The sequence below is a fragment of the Stenella coeruleoalba genome, assembly GCF_951394435.1.
Source record: "Stenella coeruleoalba genome assembly, chromosome: 12".
Classification (NCBI taxonomy): Eukaryota; Metazoa; Chordata; class Mammalia; order Artiodactyla; family Delphinidae; genus Stenella; species Stenella coeruleoalba.
In genome coordinates this window covers 27,703,347-27,723,917 of record NC_137158.1, presented here as the reverse complement: position 1 = coordinate 27,723,917, position 20,571 = coordinate 27,703,347, and the positions used below count along the sequence as shown (strand labels likewise).

The 20,571-nt window shown below is 33.8% G+C and overlaps 1 long non-coding RNA gene across 3 annotated transcripts in view; it reads left to right on the top strand.

Annotated features, from left to right (window-relative positions):
* LOC307195200 overlaps nucleotides 1–20,290 on the top strand; it is a 445,069-nt gene extending 424,779 nt beyond the window's left edge. For all 3 annotated transcript variants that reach the window (XR_013830749.1, XR_013830750.1, XR_013830751.1), the window contains one exon: nucleotides 20,247–20,290. This is a non-coding gene — a long non-coding RNA (uncharacterized lncRNA). The remainder of the gene's footprint in view (nucleotides 1–20,246) is intronic.
* Nucleotides 20,291–20,571: the final 281 nt, after the last annotated feature.

Sequence of the window (20,571 nt, the reverse complement as noted above, 5' to 3'; positions counted from 1 at the left end):
AAGAAGGGGTGGAATTTTTGCTTTTAGTCTTTCTTCATCATATTTTACTATGGATGTATTATTTATAACTTGGGATAATCATCTTTCTCTTCATTAAATGTCTTTTTTCTTAAATTTTTTCTTCAAATCAGAAACATGTGATATGATACAGGTATGACCTTATTTAGAATTATAGGGTGTAATTCTAAACTATTTTAGTAGAATGTAAGCTCCGTGAGGGCAGGGGTCTTTGCCTATTTTATTAGTAGTTTTATCTCTGGTGCTTTGAAAATACCTGGCATATGGTAAGCACTCAATAAGTATTTTTTTGAATGAAACAATTTGATTAAAGAAGAGTGGGTTGACAAAAAAATTCAAAGAGATTATTTCTTCTTCTTATTTTTTTTTTTCTTTAGAGGCCTGTGGGAATAGAGGTCATTTCTAATCTATTTTTAAAAAGCAAGCAAAGCTTTATCTATTGTAATTGTAGTTAAAGTAGTATATTATTAAATGTCTATTGTATAATTTTGTTGTAACTAATATAATCAGATAATTCAGAGTGAGGAAACAGAGTTAATAGTATTCAACCTTACAATTTCATAGATGAGGAACTTGGGCCAGGAAGTGAATAAGGACACAAAACATATTAGTAACAGAATGCTAATCAAAGCTCAGGTCTGTAATACTACAGATTTCTTCACTCTCCATAAGTCTGTCAATTTTTCTCCACTAAAATTAGCATCTGTATCTGAATAAAGTATGCATTTTACTTAATAATATTATATCAATATTGGTTAGTTAATAGTAATACATGTACCATATTAATATAAGGTGTAAAATATAGGGGAAAGTAGGCATTGGGTATATGAGAACTATCTTTGCAAATTTTTGTAAAGCTAAAAGTGTTTGAAAAAGCAAAGATTTTTTTTTAAATAGTATTTATATTCAGCATAAAAATAGATGAAATAGATCACGAGCATGGTCTACAAATAATGTTTTGCTTAAGAGATGAAGCTGAAGATTAACAGAATCGGTTGTAATCCAAATATATTACTTCCAGTCAAGGAACTGAGATTCCTAAACAACTCTTGTGTGCCTTCCAACTGTAACATATTTTATATGTCTTTGCATATACATGTATTACAACTGTGGCATTGGCTTACCTTTTTTTAATTAATTAATTGATATCTTCAATTACAGAAGATGATGGTTTCAATATTATGAACCAATAGCCATGTAATAAGCATCAAATAATCATGGCTGCCTCTTTAGCTTTTATTCATGCTAAAATCCACTTACTCAAGGGTACATTTTGAAAAGCAAGAAGAGTATTCTTGACTGCATATCTAGATGATATAGTACTATTCTTTATATTAAAGGTCTCCCAAAACAAAAAAATGTAGCACTGTCTTTCCCCTGTTATCATCTTCATGCCACAAAAGTAGGTAAACAAAATATGTTTAAATATGTGTATTTTCATTTTAAGTTACTGACTAGAGTTTCCACTGACATTTGTGGAAACAACATCTTAAATGTTATAATAAAGAAATCGAATAAAGGCAACTTCTCACTCAGGTAATTAGCTTTCCCTTTGTAACTATTTTCATAGGATTTTACTGGGTAAAGTTTTAGAATGTGTCTCCATATTTCGTAGCCTGGCTCAACCAAATGTTTTTATAACTTTGTGTACATGTCAAAGGTCCTCTGCGGGAATTCTGTGGGAAATATGCAGACTGACCTGCACATAAGGAACAAGGAAAACATCACAGCATGGGATGGTATGGAAGTTAAAATGAAATATTTGCAGCTCTGTGCATGGCTTTTTTTTAAATCTTCCATAGGAGGTCTGCATTGTGCTGACAGAGGAGTCACATTTTTATGGTTAGGATGCTATTTAGAATTAGACACTGTCTGAATATGATTCTTTGCACAGATTTAGAATCCATTAAATGTTGCATGAGAAAAACAGTACTATTTGAGACTTTGTCACTTAAATCAATTTTGTTTTGCTGTAACACACCAAAGTAGGGAGGGGAGGGGTAAACTGTCCCTTCCTATCTTTGTTAGCGAATGTCTTTGTAATAAATGGAAGCTAAAATGTGCTGTCAGAGGTCGATGTCACATCTTCACTGTTATGCAATTAGCTGCCAGCATTATCCCCGATTGTTGCCTTTAACAACAAAAAGAATGCTGATGTGAAGTTATGGGGAGTTCTATTTGCTTAATTTCTCTGAGATCTACTCCTTAAAAAATTTCTACTTCTTAAAAATTTCTACTCCTTAAAAAGAATCCCAGTACAGTTTTTGAAAATGTACTTAATTTTTAAATAACTTAACTGTTATGTGTTCTGATGATTAGGAAGAAACAGTCATGATTTTAGTGAGAATATTTTTGAAAGTCTTCATGAGAGATCAATGCCGTGGTATGTTGTTCGTTGTTTATCTCACATAATCACTTCTAATATTTCTCTTTCTGAGTTATCAATTTCACTAATGTCTTGAGAATATTTCAAAAGGAGAACAGGAGACAAAGGAAGCCAAATGAGGGGGCAAAAAACCCTCACTGCCATCTCAAGTTTAAAACGAAATGTTAAAAACAGAAAACTACTTGAAAAGGGATAGAATTAATAGGAATTGTTGCTTTTTTTTCATTTTAGCAATACATGTATAAGGGTTTATTGTTAAAATTAGCCTGCAAAACAGACCACAGTTTAAAAATTCTTGTTGGAGTTTCAATAATAATGATGTACATTAAGGATAAACATGGCTCATTTCTCAGCACAACATAGAATCTTGCAAACCCACCTTTAAGATTTATCGCAGTCTACCGAATAGACACAGAGAAGTGATAGTATCTGTTGCTAGATTTTGCAATTTGTTAAATGACTTAAGATGTCCATCCTTTAAGTTTTGTTATTCTTCTCTAAAATAGTCATGATTATGATTTCTCTTATTCTAAGGAGCTTAACTAAATGATTAATTCATGTAAAATCTGTTAATTAAAAGGTGCTTTTTAAATTAGGGCTAATGTTGGATTTTAGTTGATTTATTGGTTGGTTTGATAAACAGTTTCTGGCTATTAGGAATATTTCTTCAAAGTATTTGCAATGGGATAGTAAAATTTACTAATAAATTGATAATATGATTAACTTTCTGAATATGGGTGAATCATCAGAACCAGGAGAGATGGATTGACAAAGCAAAACAAAACAAACTCCTTCAGTGACACTAAAGGGATCAAAATTTTCAAAAACACCTCAACAAATATCTCTGTAACCTACACAAAGCCTGAAAAGTTATAAAACCCATAGCTCCTCCTGCAGTTCTCTTTTGCTTGAGGCTGGGGATGAACAATTTCTTTGATTCCGCAGTATACTTTCATCTGGGATACTTAAAGTGGAAATGTAATTAAGGCTTTGGTATGCTCTTCTCCCGTCCCCTTAAAATACAGACAGAAAGTTTTGCAGGAATTTTCAGGGGACCCAGAAACAACATGAAGCCATTCTGCGGATTTCTTCAGATTCCACGATCCGGAAGCTAATACGCCCAACTTTAAAAGATATTCCATATTCATAAGGTTTATATCTTTCAGAGGAAGTCGCATTTTTAGCATTAATCTAGAAAAAGCTTGATAAACCCCATGAACTAATGTGGTTTTGTCTGCTTGCTTCTTTTCTGGGTGTGTTCATTTTCAAATTTCTTTTGCAGTAGTATTCTGTGCTTGAGTTAAATGTTAAACAGAAATCATATCTGTAAAACATAAAATAGATTTTTTTATTGGTGTATTTTAAGTTAAAATTTATGCCATTTATTTATAATTAAGTTCATCCATGAGAATGCTTTAATGAGAACAAAATTCTATAATCGAAGTTTTTGGATATTCAGTATATCAAATATTAGTATTTTATTTTTAAACATCTACCTTGTAATCTGAAGGCACACTTTCATTCATTTTCTAGTTTCTTTTTGTCTATTATTTAATCAGCTTATTTTTTGAAGAATACAGAGAAATTTTTCACTTGCATAGATAATTACCAATAGTAACAGTTTCCATTTTTAACCTACCATATAATTTGAAGATACTATTTAGTGTCACTGATTCAGAGTTTGAATAAACAATAATAGGATTTTTAAAAATTGAATATTGAATGCTATATTAAAGCCACTCTCATTCTTTAATGTAAAAGACAAAGAAAGTAAGGTAAAAAATAATCAGTAGTAAAATGTTTTCATGAGATATCATGATCCACATTCAATTATTACTGTTCAACTAATACACAGAAAACATTTTACACCAGGCATGTAACTTAACTCTCTTGACTGCACATGTGATAGCATACACACACCTTTTTACATTTACTCAGGTTCAATTTATCTAAGAAAATTTTAAAAAGAATAAACATTGTATGAATACATAGTTGTATAGTTAAGATTAAAATCTTTGTATTCATTAAAAGCTATGTCTAGGGCTTCCCTTGTGGCGCAGTGGTTGAGAGTCCGCCTGCCGATGCAGGGGACACGGGTTCGTGCCCCGGTCCAGGAAGATCCCACACGCCGCGGAGCGGCTAGGCCCGTGTGCCACGGCCACTGAGCCTGCGCGTCCGGAGCCTGTGCTCCACAACGGGAGAGGCCGCAACAGTGAGAGGCCCGCGTACCACAAAAAGAACAAAAACAAAAACAAAAAACAAAATAAAAGCTATGTCTAAGAAAACGAAAACACAAATCACATAGTGGGAGGAGATATTTGGCACATATATAACTGAAAAAAGACTCATATCCAAAATATATAAAGAACTCCTAACACTAGGAAAAGAGAAAGAATCCAATAGGGAAGGTATGGACAAAATACTTGAACAAGCATTTCATAAAATAGGACAATTCCACATGGCCAAAAATATTTGAAAAGAGGTTCAGTGTTATTATCAGGGAAATGCCAATTAAAACTAAAATAAGATTTTTTTATACCCACCGAAATGGCTAAGATAAAAAGGTCAGTAAATTACAAGAATTGAAGAAGATGTAGAGTAATGAGAAATTTCAGACATCGCTGGTTGGAATGTAAATTAATATAATCCTTTGGAAAACTTTTTGGCATTGTCTAGTAAAGCTGAACATAATTTTACCCTATGATCTAGCAAATCCACACCTAGAAATATACCCAAAAGAATTATGTAATCGTACGCACGAAAGTACATTAATAGGAATGCTTAGTTAGAGCAGTGATTTTCATATTAGTCAATACTAGCAAACAACTTAAATGCCCAACAAACTAGAACGAGCCCTTAAAATGTAAAATATCCACCCATTGTACAAGTAATCAACAGACCCTACACGATGAGAATAAGTGACATGCAAAATATTTAGTGAAAGAAGCTCAATTTAAAAAACATATATTGTATGTTTCCTTTAAAATAAAATTTTAAAAACCTGGGAAACAATTCTAATACTTAACAGTGCATAATTAAGTAACAATAACATAAAGAATATCATACAAGGAATTATCATAAAAGCTGAGGTATTGGTTATCTTTGGGAAGAATGGCTGAGAGGGGTTGGGAGAGGCCAGAAAGGGAACTTCAAAGGTGCTGGCTATATTCTATATCTTCATCTGAGTCAATGAATGTGTTCAGTATATGATAATTTTTAAGCTCACATTTTTTTGGAATACTTTTATGTATGCATGTTATACTTTCACGATAAAATGGGTTTTAAAATGCAACAGGATTTAGATCTCTCCTTGAGGGGGTCCACTCTATGTCCATCTGGGCCATTTACCAAGGGAGTCGTAGCCCAGAGATCTGGCAGTGGTTACCCAGAAGGTCAAACTTTTAATCATATTGTAGCTTTTGTTTGTTTATAAGACTAAATGAATAAATGAAAGTTATGCCCTAGGGTGTGTATCAAAGATCAAAGCTAAGGAAGACAAATTCAGTCACTGAGACAAACAACATTAGAGAAGCTGACGATGGAAAGAAGCAGAAAGTGAAAATAAATGCTAGAAGTTAATTTACGTGTATTTTTACTAACCACTGATCAACCATGCCATTTGAGAACTGGCCAGCCTAGCTCAGAGACATAGAGTAAAAAATAACAAACAATAAACCAATGTTCTATCATATGGACTCTATTAAATATTTGACCATGGATTTTCATAAGTCATGTAAAAACATAGTCTTGTTCTATTACCATCAAGTCCTTTTGAGGTTCTCCAAAGAAAGACATATGCAGAGCACAAGACCAAATCTGTACATTTTTCTAACATTTATTGCACTTTGCCACCAAAGCCCAATGTGATCCTTTTTTAAGCTAGATTGATGAGACATTCTTTTGTCTAGGTTAAAAACAAACCTAAAGACCCTATTTCCACTTTTTCCTGGACTACATCTATTATAAAATTTGGATGGTAAGAGAGTGTCAATCCAAAGAAAAGCATATCCTCATGTGTAAGAGCAGAAGAAGAGCTTTCCCTAAGGATTAGTGAAATGTTGGTCTGGTAGTTATCTTCCCAGTGAGCAGTTAGTTACCCAAGATTTAAAAGTGGAAGAGATATAAACATTACAAGAAGTGGATTTCCAGAAATAAAGAACACACATCTAGGATTATGGCCCTGGCTCTTGAACTATCTGTATCAGCATTTCTCCTTGGGAACAAAGTAGAAGATGGGCAGAAAGGTCAAAACACAATATTGTACACTCCTAGAGTCAGATAGTTGGGCAGCTATCCTTTGTCCTTAATCGGGTCTAATAATAATGGTTGTTGTTTATTGAATTTCTATGCGACGTGACAGACACTGTTCTAAATACTATTCATATGCTATCTCATTTATGTATCGTAAAAATTCAGTGAGAAAGCTCTATTATATTTTATAAGTAGCAAAAGTAAGGGTCAAAGAGGCAAAATGAATTTCATGAGGTCATGCCTGGTAATGAGGGGAGTCAAGATTTTGATCAAGAACTTAATGACTCCTGAACAAATATTTTTTTACTAAACCACACTGACTGAGGCTCTTCCCATACTTCAGCCTCCAAATAGGAACACTTGAATAGAATTTCGGATTGCCATTATTTTTAATTGTTTTAAACATCTTTATTGGAGTATAATTGCTTTACAATGGTGTGTTAGTTTCTGCTTTATAACAAAGTGAATCAGCTATACATATACATATATTGGATTACCATTTATTAAAGCACAAAACAAAATAAAAACAAAAACAGAGAAAGGAAAGGAATTTATAAGAACAAGAAAATTAATCAAGGGAATAAATTAAATTCCACTATTAGACAAATCATAGAAGATTTTTGTTTTGGAAATATGCAGATAGAATGAAAGATGGGTTCAGTTTCTAGAATTACAAAGGATATTGTTATGATTACATAGACATATATAAAAATACCAGAATTCTCTAACAGCTTTTTTCCTTATAAATCATGAAAAAGGCCATTTTAAAATAAGTCTATTGAAAGAATCTTTACACAGTAGGTGGGAAAGCTTATGGATTTCCACACCACCAAATATTACACAGAATAAAGGGTTAAGTTAAATTCCTAATTGATAGACAAAAACAGATCATTAAGAATATATTTTTGGTACCATCCTAACTTTGCTATTATATAAAGTATTCTGGACAAAATTACCAAGAAATAGAATCATGGAAAGGATGGGCCATTGGCCTGACTAGTATGGCAAGTCTTCTGCACTAAAGTATCTATTATTATGACTAGTTGTCAGTGCCTAATTTACTTGGATTTTCTCTTTTCAATCTTTTACCTCATTGTATAAAAAATGTATAATTTCTACTACAAAGGTAGAGACTAACCATTTAAAGCTGCATTCCAAATTACTATGATGAATAAAAGTGTTTAATAATTGTAATAACTTTGTAACCCCTTGACAATCTTACAGATAATTATTATTTTAGACTATAAATACTACCTCCAAAAAGGCAAACTGTCATCTACTTTGAATCATGTAATTGTCAGTCTTCTGTTCAAAATTCTAAACCATAGCAACAGGAATTTACTTACCATTTTAAGGAATGCAGGTAAGAAACTAGGGAATAATTAGCTAAGAATCGAATAGGCAGAAATTTAAGGATGTTTTAAACATTTAATATGAATTCATTATGTAGTTTGCTTGCGTTTATATTTATATACATATACATTATATATATATATGTATATAAATGTAAGTATTCCATATATAAAAATATGTTTTCCATATAGGCATAAACATATGTGTATTCTGTATATACTGTATTCCATATATTTGTACTGATTCTATACACACACATATATACATACATACAGATATATATGAAGATGGAGTGGAAATCCATAGCCATTGCCTTTAAAATTGTTAGAGATGAAGCGTGAAATCGTTCCTCTAACCATCTTGTTTTAGGGACTTACATCACATCAATATGCCTGTTTCCAGGGGAAAAGAAATGGAGATTTGATTTATTTTAGATCTATGTTCAGAACTTCAACAGTACCTCAGTATCACTTTGATCCATAAGACTTTTCATAATAACTTTATACAGTGACATCTGCCAACAGGAACATTCTTTATGTTATTAGCATTTTTGTTATTATTACTTATGAAGAACCCTAAATACAAATACAAGGGAAGTACAAAAATTATATTCAAGGAAAAATAATCTGAACCATTCTAAATTTGAACCTACTTTATGATATTGCGATAATGTTAGGATACCTTTTCAAGAAATCTAGTAATTTGGTCTCTTGCGAGCAACACTTTTGTGAAAGATTGAAGTTCAATTGTTTGATCTAAAGCTTGTCATAAATCAACATATGTATTTGGTAGAGTATTTCAGGGGCCAATTATGAAAGTGTCAGGGGAAAAACATATCGGTTATTTAGATATCATGTAGACACAGCCCCATTAATATAGTCTGCTCTGTTAAAGTACAAAAAAAACCAGTAAAACTCATCAAATTCGTTATTACTTTTACATGCAGAAGACTGGTAATTTGATTGAATGAGGAGAGGTAAAGACTTACATTCCCAAAGTGCGTTCTGAGAACCACTTGTCTAAATCTCTCACCTGAATCCTGGCTGCAAAATCTAAAATGTGAGCAATGAACTGCGTGAATACTCTGATGGTGACCCACAGGAGAAGTTGTTGCTGCCTTGGATCTGGCCTGAACTCTAGAGTTTCTCAGAGCAAAGCATGTGTGTATGCTTCCCATTGGGATATGCAGGAAAGAGGGTTAGCACTTAGATTCTGTTCAAGAAAGTAGCTTGGTGAGAAGGATGGGAAGTGGACAGCTGGATTCCTAAGAAGATGTGGAAGGCATAAAGCCAGATGTGAAAATCTTAATCTAGTAAAAAGATTTTAATCGTCAAAAAAGACTGGCGATTTTGAATACAGCTGGTGGCTGTCACTTTAATTTAGGTCTTTGAGATGAAAATGAACGTAAGGGAAAAAAATGTGAAGCTCATTTTGTAAAAGCTTGAATCACAAGCAGCACTGCCTTGAGCCCCTCTAGTGGGCAGTGGCATTAAGGGGGAAAAGATTACTTCTCTTCCTTGTTACATCCCTTTTGATATAGTTGTCATACTGTTTTGGAACCATGAGTGCTTGGTGGCGGGACAAGGGAGAGACAGAAGCAGGGGCATGGAACACAGAAAGATATACCTGGAAGAGTAGTGAAAGCACCCCTGCCCCTGGTGAAGAAGTTACAGCTGTTTGGTGAAGAAGTTGAACTTTTGGCATCAGGGATTTCCAAATGGGTGTGAATGCCCTGGAGACCAGAAAGCAGCAGGTTTTCTCATGGTAACTTTGAGGACTCATAAAAGAGCAGTAGAAACTGCAACATTCAATGGAGTAGAAGTAGGCTCAGGAGGAAAAAAGCAGCTATATCTAACACAGTGGGTAAAACCATGATCATCCCACTGGAGATGGCTAGGTTTGGTGATCTGTGCAACGACATACACAAATATCGACTCTTAAAAACAGAAAATGGCTCCAGTAGAGAAGAAGCTGCTGCCCCAATGGAAGTAGGCTTCGTCATAAGCACATGTAGAAGCCAGAAGACTCCCCAAAGTTCTTGAAATCTTGGCAGGCAATGGACTGTGTGCTGGGGTGGGCAGTGGAAACTGAATTCCTGTATTTACAGGTAGCAGCATAATCCAGGAGACTCTGAGTTATGCTAATGAAAATAATTTACACCCATAGGCAAGCAGGAACTAGGGAAAATTAACATATTAGTATTTAAACAACTAAGAATCTAATTTCTCAAAGTTTTCTCTCAATTTCATTGAGTAAAAAGGGCAATTTTTCCTAGGAAAATCCTAAATTAAAGTGGGCCAAACTTATTTTGCATTGAACTAGGTTTCCTCAAAGTATAAAGAGAAATTGCATGAAAATATAGATGATACCTATTATTCTTTAAACATATCATTTTGATAGCTGGATAGTATTGAATGAACATTACACAGTTTATATACATTCCTAATTGTACATTAAAGTCATTTCTAAGTTTGAATATTGTGAATAATGCCTCATTAAATATATTTTTTGCCTAATGCTTTCCACCCCTCCACCGCCCCCAGATAATTTCCTTTTGTCAGAATCCAAGAAGTGGAACTGCTATGTCATTTAACATATATTGCAAAATTGTTTTTAAAATTGCTTATACAAATGGCAAACAAAGTTTAAAAATACACATTTACTTCTCTTTTATCAACATAAAGTGTTCCTTAATATTTCCTAAATTGAAGGGGAAAATGTATGTTTCACTCATGGCTAAATTGGCTAAACTGGCATTTCTTTACTTTCTAATAAGTATTATGATTTTTCAAGTTAGTTATTTGTTAGTTATGATGACTAACAATGATTTTTCACTATTAACATTTTGAAGTTTTAGTGTTGTGTGTAAATTTGAAGGAGTTAATTTTTAATTGTCTACTTTATATGTGCAGCAAATATTTTTCAAACATATTAATTTTACTTTATAATAAAAAGATGGATATTTTCTATTGCAGTTGTGCTTAAATTTATCAATCTTTTATTTGTGTTTTTCCCCATTGTTTCTGAACTTAGAACATTGCTTTCAATCAACTCCACCCAGATTAAAAGATATTCATTTTAATTTTCTTCTGTTTTTATAAATATGTAAATACTCAATGTACTTGAAGTTAGTTTTGATGTAGTATGTGAAATAATGGCTGTACTGATATTTTTTACAATTTGCAAAGCAATCATTTAGATGTTATTTATTGAAAAATATATTCCTTGCTCTCTGAACTGTTAATAGGTCTCCATACATTTATTTTTAACAGTTATTATTAATCAATAGCACAGATAGGAGTGGGGAGAATATAATCTTATTGAGAAATAAGAATACATACAGTAGTCAAGAAAAGAATACTTTGAACACAAACTACAAAGTAAGATTTGAGTAGAAAGTTCAGCTAAGTTTGAGACAGCTTTCCATTTAATTAAAATAAATAATAAATCCTTAAATTCCCAAGTTCTAATAGAAGCATCCTGCAATCTCTGCTAAATTCTCTAGTAAAACTTCATTAATATAAGCATAGGGAAGCACACTCATGCGCACAATACTGAAAAATGACACAGTTATAGCAGAGTGGGGGGGGCAATTTCCACTAAAACTGAAGATCTACCATTCAGGAGGAAAATTACAGTGTAACTGAAAAAATGTTTAAATGATAATTTTGTATAAATTCCAAAACCCCTGAAATGCAGAACTGATCCTCTTGAAATGTGTCAAAGAGTCAGACTTTGGCATAGGCAGGAATACAATAACAGGTGACATCACAGACCAGAGCAGAAATGGAAGCACATTATAATAAATGGTTTTAGGCCAATTGTTCATCCTGATAACAAATATCAAACAAATCAATATAAATATATTAATTTTATACAAAACTTAAAAAGCAGATGAAAATAGAAATAAATGTCTATAAAATATCTGGATGAATAAGGACATCCAAGCTTAAAACCTATGGAATGTAGCAAATTGAAAATGTTTTATAAATAGGACTATGTAGTAATAAGTCAAAAATAAAATGAGAGAAGTTTTCATAACAAATGTGTCAAAAATATTACTAGAGTCACTGTCCTCTCTCGTTTATTCAGGGTTATAACAACCATTTAATGAGTGCCCAGAAGTGTCAGATGTTGGGCTAATTACTGTGTTGTAGAAAACACACATTCTCTTGTACTGGTGGAGCTTAGAATTGTTTGCAGGACAGGCCAATAAATATTATACAAGGAGGTATTTAAGTAATTTTGGTCAGTGCTACTAAGCAGAAGTACAGGAAATGTTTCAAAAACACATAACAGGAAAGATTTTCATGAACAAGTGACATGTTTCAGGTGAGCCCTGGAGAGTGTTAAAAAAGTGAAAGGGGTAAAGGGAGATATTCCAGGCAGAAGGAGCAGACTCTAAGATGTCCCCAGAGTGTAAGGAGTTTCAAATAGTTTATTTCCTTCTGAAAGACGACCAGAGTGGGAAATGTGAGATTGAATAGATATGAAGACCAGATCACAAGGGCCTGCATTAAGTAGTTTACTAAGAGCAAGCCAAAGTCACTGAAATATTCTAAGCAGAGAGCAAGACCATATTTGAGTTTTGAAAATCTTATTTGGACTCTTGCATGAAAATGATATTGTCTGGGGCAAGAGTGACTATAGAGCACAGTAGAGGGAGAAGTAGTGCTATGGATTGCTCCCAAGTGTCTCTCATCAGCAGCAGAGTGTTGGCTAGTAACGCTTACTGACATGGGGAATACCAGGAGGAGATAGGGTTTAAAAGAAAGAATACTCATACGAACTGAAAATGTCCAATTTGAGATACCTGAAAATCATAAGTGTATATTAAGTGAAAAACATACAAATAATTATATAGTATAATTTCAACTTAGTAAAAAAATGCACAGATAAAAAGTTATAAGAAATCATGCCAAAGTAGAAATATCGTTAATTCGAATTATGAGATTTGGGATACTTGTTAAAGTACCCCAGATACTTAAAACCTTATTATTTTGAAATTTAAAACAGTTTTAACAAAGAGTGTGCTTATTTTTAAATCCTTCATATTTAGTGTTTTAATTTTTTCAGACACATTACACATATTATCTAATTTAAAGACACTTCAGAGCCTTCTTTCTGCATAGGTTCACAAGGCAAATATGCTAATGCTGATTCTGTTGTGCACATTAGGTAGGAGATACTGAGTATCACCATCATAAACCAGATTTCATAGAAGTTAGTTACCTCTTTGTGAATCACTATTCAACATCTTTTTAGTAACTGCATTAATCATGTCAGAAGCAACTGAACATGTATGTCATGATATTTGAAATAACCTGTACAGTGTTAAACAATTCCTAGTCTATTTTAAAAGTGAAGCCTCCTGAAATGATCCACTGCGTTTCCCAGTGGGCTTGGTAAAAATTTGTGAATGCTTTGTAACCAATTCTATTTGAACTTCTATTATACTTTCCTAATGTTCAACTTTTATTTTAAAGCTAGGCTTTATGTTTTTCCATTTTTAAAAAGAGCAATTCACCAACAAAACTCTCATCATAAACCAAGCTTTTTTTTCCCAAGAGAAACTCTTTAATAACTCAACTGGTGGGCAGTTTTTGAGTTATGGACCTTTCACAGTGATGATAAAAACTATAACATTCAGACTTATCCGGTGAGGTATATTAATGGTATATTCAACTTGACATTATGACCAGTATGGCCCTCAGGAGTTGGCCTGTAAATATCAGGAGCTGTCAAAGAGTTAAAGACTTTGTTTCTTACAGGCTATAGTCACCACATCTTATTCTTTATCCTCTTACTGGTTGATGTTACAGATGTATTCCCTGGATACACCTTTATTGCATACATATAGTTTAAAGGCAAAGTGCTGGATATTATCCTCGTTCCTGCCTTCAGGGATCTTATATTTTAATTGCCAAAATAAGACGTTCAGAAAAGTGACTGTAATATGTAATTTAATGTGTTATACAAGCTAAAGAAAGTAATATGGAAAGTTTGAGAAGGTATTTCCAAAGTAGCATATGATTTCATACAAGTAAAATAAAACAATACAGTTTGTTACTATACTAATATAAAAATTTAAAACATGAATCATGAGAGTCTAGAATCCTGAAAGAATTAATCAGGGATTGCCTAAACAAAATCCTTGAAGGAAGTTTCTATACTATAGAATTAAGCCCAGAAGTCTGTGTCTGCCCAGGAAGAGAATTAATTTAATGTCTTTGGTCCTTGTTGTTTTCCCGCTGCGGCTTCCCTGGGTGAAGGTAAAGACAGTGAGAGATTCTCGGAACTAACTGTCACAATTCCTGTCCAAAAGTTAGCTCACACAAGCGACCAGAAAAAACATCAGCATTTTCCAAGTCTTGGTTCCCTGGTATTTTCTTCTTGACATTTCCTTCTTGATGTTTTGCTTGTCAAGAAGCAAAGCACATGAAACTACTTAAATATGTAACTGTATTAACTTGACCAGATTCAGTAAGACACACCCAAGTTCTATGTGTAGTCCCCAAAAGCACCTTCAATTTGCAAACTAAATTTAACCCTATTATGCATAAACTCAGATTCTCTACTTTTTAATTTTATGCTTTGACTGTCTCACAAGGTCATATTCTTTCTCACTCTTCCCTTCAGAGTAGAGCTAGCTGGACCAGCTATGACTTAGCATCCAGTTTCTGGTTACTTTATTTGTATGTGATGTTTCTCATTATAAAGTGAGAATCTCATTCTCAGAGCCTTTGCCATGTTATTAAATTCTACTTAGCTAAACTCCTATTGTGTTCTTGTCGTTTCTTAAGTTACTTGGTAAATATTTAGAGTTTACCCTCTTATTATTGTTTATATTTGATCACCAGCTTTACTGCCAAAAATGATATCCTTAATTTTAAGCATACTACTTTAATTTATTTCTAAAATTACATCAACCCCCTGCTCCATAAAATAAATTTTCTCCATTTAAATCCCCCATTGTTAATATAGCCCAGTTAATAGTCTCCCAATTTTATATGTTTTCCTAAATTTTCATCTCCCCATAAAAAGAGCCATGTCCTTTTTAAAATTTCTGTCCTTTATGCAATTATTTTCTTACATTTTGTTCCCTCCACAAGATAATTCTTAAAAAAATTATGCATACCATTATTAAATTACAAACACTAGTATGTTTTTCTTACTAAGGGTATCATTCAGTCAGTTGCAAATCTGGAAGCATATTTTGAACATTGTTGGTAGCTTTCACCTCTTCCTTGTTCCACTGTGTAAGGGTGACCATATTCTTCCACCATTTCTTCACTTTGTAGTTTATCAACAACTGTACTATAACTTTATGCTTTTTTTTATATTATGCACCAACAAACTAGCTAGTTAGCAACTTGCTATAACCCTTGTGTTTTTCCCATCTAATTTCTCTAACTGATTCTCAAATGAGGAACCCATCTATCCCCAGGGAACCTTTCTGTGCACGCCACTAGACCAAGAGCATCCATATTGCTGTTATATGTGTGTACATCATGACTCTCTCTATTTATCAGAATCACTATTCCCAAGATGGATAAAGACCTAGCTACAATCTGACAACTCTGATAATTGCACCTGAAACTAGGCTGCAACTAGTACAGATCCACTCTAAGCTTATGTATCTATATAACATGGAATTGTAGCTGACAACCTGATATGTGAGTCATGTTTCTATTTCTATTCTAGATGGGATTTCCCAAAATCAGTTACTTAGGTAACTGACAAATAAGTTGTAAAAGTAATTCACCGTGTGGAACTACCAGAAGATTGTAGTGTAGCTACAGAAAATATGACAAAGGCCAAGCACACTACTTAACAACTTCACCGTGTACTCCTACTTCAAAGCTATCAAGTACTGAAAGCTTTATAAGTTGAAGATGTACTCTTTGTTTGCATTACCATTATCATTACAAAAACTGGCAATATACATTTACCAAGTGCTCTAATGGGAAGAAAATGAGATTTCACTAAATCCACATTGTTGATACTGAGGGATCGCAATTATCAAGGGAGAAAGAACTGTTCGGTTACCTACTTGTAAGATAGCAAGACTGAGTACAGAATTGTAATTCATTCCACAAGCAGGCTTCCTACTAGAGCATATGTATCAGGTTTATCTGAAAACCAAGTGTATGATGGACAGAAAAATAGAAAAAGAAATTGAGTACAGCTCAACAGTAATTATACAAAGTACTGTGTGAAATTCTGTGAAATATAATTCTGGTGAGGTGATAAAAGAGCAAAAAAATGACTTTTAAAACTTAAGCTATTAAAAATGCAGCAGAATTAAAGGCACTTGATAAAATGTGCATACACACACAAATATATATATTCGCTGGTTGGGTTCCCTTGAAAGAAGACTGGGCAAAAGTTAGCATGTAAGAAAGACATTTATTAATGAGTGCCATTGGGGCCAGAATGTGTGGAAGGGAAGGGAGGAAGGATTGGGCAGGAGGAAGTGGATGTTGTGATGCCCTGCCTAAATTCCTGCTTCAGGACCAGGAATTCATTTCCACAGCTGATTAGAGTGCTGGATGCTGACAAGATACAGCACTTTTCTTTTCTGTGATTGCCCTTGGCCTAAGGGAGCTCCCTCACCCCTTAGCCAAACCCAACAGTAACTCTGAAGCTGGGATAGCCTTTCAGAGCTGCGTTTTACTCCACCATAATCTGTCATTGGATGCAGGCTGCCACAGAAAGAGACATGGCCTTAGATGAGACAGTTTTCTTCATCTGAGGAAATCCTCAAAGATGATCAAAAACTAAAAATAATACTGTGACAACTCTTCCAGCAGCTTGGAAAATAGTCCCTACATTCCTGTAACGGGATCTAGAAAGTGCACTGGATCTAGGATCACCCACAAAATGTTTAAAACAGGGTAGTGAGTCCTTTAAATAATTGCAAACATCACCATCCCCAACTGATGTTTCAAAAATTCTTATTTGTTATGTGTAACATACTCCCCAAAGTAACTTTTATATAATATATGTTTTTCAATAAGAAATTGAGAATTGACACTTGAAATGAAGATTTTCCCAGAGGAGATTTATTGGACAATGCTCTGGGGAACCCCATAGAAGGGAGTGAGGGAAGTGGAATTGGGTATAAAGAGAATTCCAACTCTGATCACCTATTAGACTCACCCCAGGGGAGATATGGAGCTGAAATGGCCCTTCAGAGTTATCCCCAGTTTAAGTAGAGGACCAAGCCTTTGTATCCTGCATCAGTTAATCATTGTATGTGGACTGCTCCTTGGGAAGGGAAACACCTCAGGTGACGTAGTTCCTTTAATCAAAGGAATTCTCACCAAGCGATCATGTGTATTCTGGCAGCAGCAAGCATTACAGGCAGCCTGTGGGAATGAGTTCCTTAGTCCTAGAAGGAGACTCTGTGCATCACCCACAACAGTAAATTTGATTAACTGTATTATTTGAAAATATCATCAAAAACTTACACCAGCTTTTCTTTAATGAAAACTAGTAATATCCTATCTTACATACAGCACTGTTATTTTCCTTAAACTTATCACTTTTGTAGACTATTTATTTCTTTTTATGCATCATAATCTTTATATATAAAGGAAGGAATAAGGAAAACAAACTATTAATAATGCTCTTCAGAAACATATCTCAGCAAGTGTCCTTCAACAAGAAGTGTCATATAATGAGAATATTTAATGTACAATATGTGTCCATTTCATCTTTCAGATATGTGAAAGTAGGGTTGAGTAAGATAGAGAAGATGGTGGATAAAAATCTTACTTCTTATATTCTAAGACTGCTGGGATTGAAATTCTTGTGAAAATCTCTTTTTACAAAGTGACACAGTAATCCATGCTTTACATTTCTCTTCTGTGTCCAATAATGAAAACAGTATTTTTAATTAAGTATGCAATGCATAGAACTTTACAGTTTTCATGACATATAATTTATTCAATTATAAATGAATAATTTATATATTGTGCTTCTGTGTTAGCTTGGGCTACCGGAACAAAATACCACAGACTGCGTGGCTTAAACAACAGAAGTTTATTTTTTCAGAGTTATGGGGGCTGGAAGCCTGAGATCAGGGTGCCAGCAGGGTCAGGCTCTGGTGAGGACTCTCTTCCTGGCTTGCAGATGGCCATCTTCTTGCCCTGTGCTTACATGGCCTTTCCTCTGCCTGTGCATGGAGAGAGAGATCTCTCTTTATTCCTCTTCTTATAGGGCCATCAACCTTATTGGATTTGGACTTATTTATACATAATTACCTTAATTAACCTCATTTAACCTTAATTACCTCCTAAAAACCCTATCTGCAAAATATGGCCATATTGGGGGTTAGGGATTCAACCTATGAATTTGGGGGGCACAAGTTCAGTCCCTGACAGCTTCTAAAAGGAGGTTACCTCTCCCCTCTTTTTGATGTTTACCTTCAGGCATTTAATTACCTCCAGTGCTCTAAGTCTAGTATTTCTAGTACAGCCCTTCCCCTAAAAATCTGTAAGGCATAATTCTCAAGTAACATCAAACTATTAGAAAACATGTGGGAATTTTCGCTTTTGCACAGCAAAGGAAACCATAAATAAGATGAAAAAACAACCTTCAGAATGGGAGAAAATATTTGCAAATGAAGCAACTGACAAAGGATTAATCTCCAAAATATACAAACAGCTAATGCAGCTCAATGTCAAAAAAACAAACAACCCAATCAAAAAATGGGTGGAAGACCTCAATAGACATTTCTCCAAAGAACACATACAGATGGACAACAAATACCTGAAAAGATGCTCAACATCACTAATTATTAGAGAAATGCAAATTAAAACTACAATGAGGTATCACCTCATACCAGTTAGAATGGGCATCATCAGAAAATCTACAAACAATAAATGCTGGAGAGGGTGTAGAGAAAAGGGAACCCTCTTGCACTGTTGGTGGGAATGTAAATTGATACAGCTACTATGGAGAACAATATGGAGGTTCCATGAAAAACTAAAAATAGAACTACCATATGACCCAGCAATCCCACTACTGGACATATACCCAGAGAAAACCATAATTCAAAAAGACACATGCACCACAGTGTTCATTGCAGCACTATTACAATAGCCAGGTCATGGAAGCAACCTAAATGCCCATCGACAGATGAATGGATAAAGAAGATGTGGTACTATTTATATAATGGAATATTACTCAGCCATATAAAGGAACGAATCTGGGTCATTTGCAGAGACGTGGATGGACCTGGAAACTGTCATACAGAGTGAAGTAAGTCAGGAAGAGAAAAACAAATATTGTATATTAATGCATATATGTGGAGTCTAGAAAAATGGTATAGATGATCTTATTTGTAAAGCAGAAATAGAGACAGACATAGCGAACAAACGTATGGATACCAAGGGGGAAGGAGGAGTGATGAATTGGGAGATTGGGATTGACATATATACACTACTATGTATAAAATAGATAACTAATGAGAACCTACTATATAGCACAGGGAACTCTACTTGGTGCCCTGTGGTGACCTAAATGGGAAGGTAATCCAAAAAAGAGGGGATATATGTACATGTATGGCTGATTCACTTTGCTGTACAACAGAAACTGACACAGCAGTATAAAGCAACTATACTCCAGTAAAAAATATAAATAAAATAAAATATTTATGATGCTAAAAAAGGAAAGAATGTAGGAATTTTAAATGCCATATATAGTAAGTTAAAATAGAATTTACATCTATAGCAAGTCATATGGAACTTTGGACCAAAAGAGAAAAATGATGACTTATTTATGGTTCATGATTTCTGACAAAACATATTGAATGTTTATATTTTTTTAGATACAGTTTTATAAGGTGTATTTTTTCTGTTTAATTTTAGTTAAGTTTATCTCTTTCTGATGTCTGGTTTTGTTGCTATGATTATTTTCTTTTTAGCTATAATGATGTTTTATAGTTTAACTACCTTGACCACTATTTGCTGCTAACATTCCAAACATACAATTTTGTACTTAAAAACACTTCAAACATAGTTTGTCTTGTGGTTATGTCATAATTCAGACATTAGAGATACTAAATTTTCCAACTAACTAAGCAAAAGTCATAATGTAAAATCACAGTGTGAACTTTCTTCTTATCATTTAGGAATGTTAAATCTATCACTATTTCTAGTACTAACAAATATGTAGGAACATGCATTTGAAAGGTATAAAGATTAATAAAAGTTCATCTTTTTTATTCCAGGTATCCTAAAATTTAGTCATAAAAGTTGTAAATTATGACTCTGAAATGGAAGAAATCACTGGCGTATGTTAAGGTAATTACCACCTGTAACTCAGGGTAGTGTTTCCTGAATGCACTGTGCATGTCTTTTACTGCTCCTGCGCATAACTAAGTCATTTTTAACATAAAAGTTAATAAATCACATCATTGAGAATGTACTAAAAACTCTGTAACATGGAAACAATTACACATGATTAATGGGTGAAGTAAATCTTCCAAGTAGAAAGAAGGTTGTACTGCTTGAAAAGGCATCAGGGTAAGAGGGAAAGTCTAAAGGTTGTCTGGT